Raw genomic sequence first — 4449 nt, forward strand, 5'->3', positions numbered from 1 at the left:
CCTGGTGCCCTGAATCCCACTCACAGTGTTGTGCAGTCATCACCAGTAATCATTTCCAAACGTATCCATCCTCCCAAACAGAAACGGTCCTCAGTCGGCAATACAGGCACGCCTGACTTTACTGCCTTCACTCCGTTGCTCTTCAAAGATATTACTTATTCTACAAATAGGGCTTGTGGCAGTCCAAGCAAGGCTGTTGGCACCATTTTTCCAACAGCATGTACTCACTTTCTGTCTTCGTGTCACAGTTTGGTGATTCTCACAATATTTCAACTTTTTCACAATGCGACTGTATACTTAATAGACTACAGTATAATGTAAACATAGTTTTATACGCACTGGGTAACCAAAAAAATGTGTGTAAGTTGCTTTCTTGTGGTGCTCACTTTGTTGTGGTGGACGAGACCCAAACCCACAATATCGCCACGGTGTGGCTGTGACTCCTCCTTCCGTCCTCAGCTCCTGGTAATCAGTGATCTGCTTTATGTCTCTGTGCATTCGTCTCCGCTGGGTGTTTCCTGTAAGTGGGGTCATACAGTATTTGTCCTTTGATGCCTGGCTTGTCTCACGCAGTAATTTGTTCAAGGTTCACCCATGTTGAAGCACGTATCAGAACTTCATTTCTCTGTGATGGATAATATTCCACTGTACGGCCATGGCACACTTTGCTTATCCAGTCATCTGCTGATAGATGCTTGGGTTGTTTCCTTTTGGCAACTGTGAATAGTGCTGCAGTGAACATTGGTGGGCAAGTCTCTGCTCGGGTCTCTGCTTTCAAGCTTTCTGGGTATATACCAAGGAGCGGAATTGCTGGGTCATATGGCAATGCTGTGTTCAACTTTCCAAGAGGCTGTCACTGTTTCCCTCAGCACCTGTACCATTTTACATCCCCACCAGCGTAGACAAGGGGTCCAGTTTCCCTACTCCTCCCAACACTTGTTATTTTCCATTTTTAAACGTAATAGCTGTTCTAGTGGATATGAAGAAGTGTTTCATTGTGGTTTGGACTTTCATTTCCCTAATGACTGATCATTTTGAGTATACCTTCATGTGCTTTTAACCCTTTCATGACCAAATTATTTTCTGCTTTGAATTTTCTCTTGATACCATGCATTTTCCAGTAATAGAAGGCATGCTGAAATCAAGGGATTTTTTTTTTTTTTGAGGTAATATGGATTTTGAGACAGTTATATGCAACACATATGTCTCAAGTGAATCTGGTGGTAGGATTGGTGAGATGAGGTCTGTTTCTTCAGCTTCATGCAGTTATACAGGTCCCCACCAGGTGGCAGCATGTACTACAACTGGACTGAGATAGCAGCTTCCCAAGAAACCTAAGAGGCTGAAAATGCTGGTGGGTGATATATGTCCCATGGGTCACAAATGGGTTAGTGTCCTGTTCTGCTCTTAGCCTATCTTCATTGCCTGACATTCATCAAAAGCTACCATTTATCCAGTACTGTGGGCTAGGCGAGGTGGTAAGCATTTTTGTATGCCCTTTCTTATGTATAAATAACAACCATAAGGAATAGATAAGGTTATTGTCAGCTTTAGAGATAAAGGAACAGAGGCTCAGAGAAGGTTTGCAGCTTGCCAGAGGCCACACAGCTAGAAAGGGTGGATGTGCCCTAGGTTGAGCTGACTCCAAATCCTATGCTGTTCTGCCATGAAGCTTACTTGGGAGGTTAGGACATGTCCTACTGATGAGCATCAACAAAGGATGGGGATGCTCTCTGCAGATGCCCTCACCCCTCAGCACAGCCTGCCCCCTCCTGGGTCCTGATGCTGTGCTCCGTGGCCACTTTCTGCTCTGTCCCCCTGGAGCCTTCTGCACACAGGTTTCTGCAGAGGCCAACTTAGTTCCTCCCAGCCCCCTTGGCTCCCATCCCGCTTCCTCCCACCAGTGGATTAATAAGGATGTCATATAATTTCCTCCAAAATCACAGTGGGTGCCCCAGCAATGAGGTAAAGGTGGGTGGGGAAGGAGGCAGGAAAAGCTGTCAGTTTCCACACTCATGGACACAGGGTTTTGGACAGCAGCATGGCTGGCTGTTGATGAGCTGTCAGGCTCTTTCTGCAAGAAGGAGGTCAGAAGTCTGTTTCCAAGTCACAGCTGTCTGCCCTCCAGCCCATTACAGTCCTCTCTGGGGCCCCAGGCAGTGGAAGATGAAGCTTCATCGAATCTCAAGGACTAGGCCCCCCACCTCCCCCGTTATCCCAAGTTGGCAACTTGCGTATAAAGGAAGTCTTTATAATTCCACTTCAAAGACTGGCGTAGCCTTCAGCCCCACCTTGGGCACACCCTCTAGAGGGGTGGGAGGTGGGTTTCTTGGATAGTTCCCTCTGGCTTGAGGAGGGAGATAGCCATTGGATCTGGGCCAGGCGGGAAAGGGTCAGGGCAGAGAAGAAGCAGCTGTTGGGATGGTCTGCAGAGCCCCCCTGAGCTCACAGGCCTGGCGGACAGTGGCCCCACTGACACCTACCCAACCTCCGTACCTGTGTCTCTGCCCCAAGGCTTTCTTTGGCGCAAGGCTGCTTGTTCCTCCACAGGTCCTGGAGCAACCGGGACGTGTGGGTGGTCACTGGGGGTGGGAGTTGCTGGGTCAGGCCCTGGACTCCATGGCTGGATTCTTGGTGGGGTTCCCCAGCACATGTGGGGACTGAGCCCAATTGCCCATAGCAGTGACCCCTCGTTAATGTCTCCTTTGCTGGCTTCCCTCTTTTCTCTCTCTCTCACTTTTCCTGGGACCATCCCTAAATAAGTGACTGCCCCCAAGTCCTAGTCTCTGGGTCTGCTTTTGGGGAACCCAACCTAAGACAGAGGGCAAAGATCCTGAAGGGAAAGAGAACAGGGAGCAAGCCTTGGTGGTCAAAAGGGTTAAGAATAAAGTGTCCATTGGCCAGTGGTCAAGAGGCAAGTCCAAGTGTGGGGAGACCTCTGGGAGATGGGAGAGAAGGGAAGAGCCTGGAAACTCAAGCAGAAAGGCCTTCCTGTCCCAGAATTTGACCGGTGAGGGGCTGCAGGTGGTGGGGAGTGCCGGCAGACACTATTTAGGCGAGGCCACACGTGGACCAAGCAGACCTTGGACTGGGTCTGCTAATCCAGCCAAGTCTGGCTATGGCTGGGTAAACTGAGGCTCAGAGATGGGTAGCAACTTGCCCTGGCTCACGGAAAGCTCGAGAACCTCCGTCTCTTGACCCCTCTTGTGGCCTCTTTTTCCCACACCGAAGGGCCTCTCTGGCTTGAGTGAGACTAACTGGAGTCTGGCAGGTCAGTCCGTCGAAGCCCTGCTTGTGTAGCCCACCTGGGCTCGGGCCAGGGTGGGGAGGCCGACCCCCACGCCATGCACCAAAGTCCTCCCCGGCCAGGCATGTCCACGTGGCCTCTGCTTTCTGCTGTGGGGCAGTTGGATTAGGCAGTGCCCCTTGGCTCTGCCTCCCCCACGCCTTGTAAGTTTTCCTTAGAAGCGCTTATGAAGAAAATATGGCAATGCCCCCTGCCCACAGAGTGGACTGTATTTATAGCTCTTGGCAAGCTCCCTGCCCCAAAGCCGACTCCCTGGGCCCTGCCAAGGCCTGGAGCCCTTTGCCACTCCGCTTAGCCAACAACGCTCTCTTCCCGGAGATGCCGTCCCAGCCGGGTGCGACTGGCCGGGGCGTCCAGCCACGACACGCTGGTGACAAGCAGCAGCCCCACCTCAACAGGTCTGTATTCGTTAGAGACCACCTCCAAATCTCTCCTCCAGAGGAGAATGTGTTTCATCTGAGGGTGGCAGGAAGAGTCTGCTGCCATTTAAAGCAATGATGTGGTTTTCAGCTCGTTTTTTCACCCTCCACAGGAAGTAGAATGGAATTATCTGAAGGCTGTTTTCAACACTGAAGGAGCAGAATGCGGAATGGTTTGCTCTGACCAAGGAGACCCCTTGGTAAATTTCTCAGGCTTGAGAACTGCAGTTGGAACGGCTCCGAGGGAAGGGGTGTCAGGGCCGTGGGCAGCTTCCTGACAAACTACCGCAGACACTGCACTCATTCGTTATCTCATGGTTCTGGAGAGGTCGTTGTGGCTCAGGGAAAGAAGGCTTGCCTTCGGTCCCGGAGATCCGGGTTCAATTCCTGGCCAGTGCACCTCCTGAGCGGCCACGCCCTCTGTTGTGGGAGGCTGGCTAGGATGCTGCGCAGCTTCAACAGAGCCTCCAGACTAAGACAGACGAGGCAGAAAGGCCTGGTGACCTGCTTCCAGAAATCAGCCAGGGAGAACGCTGTGGGTCCCAGCGGGTGATCCACCACCAGTCATGGGCATGGCTTGGGACTGAGCGTGGGGCCACCATGAGTCGGGGGCTGATACAGCGACAACAAAACAAAACATTATGTATGTGGTGGTTGTTAGTGTTATTAACAACAAGGCAGGACCCGGACTCTCAGAGTTTCCAGGGATTCACACGATGGTGC

Source organism: Orycteropus afer, unplaced genomic scaffold (assembly GCF_000298275.1).
Source record: "Orycteropus afer afer isolate SDZICR_OR568_19922 unplaced genomic scaffold, OryAfe1.0 scaffold00038, whole genome shotgun sequence".
Classification (NCBI taxonomy): Eukaryota; Metazoa; Chordata; class Mammalia; order Tubulidentata; family Orycteropodidae; genus Orycteropus; species Orycteropus afer.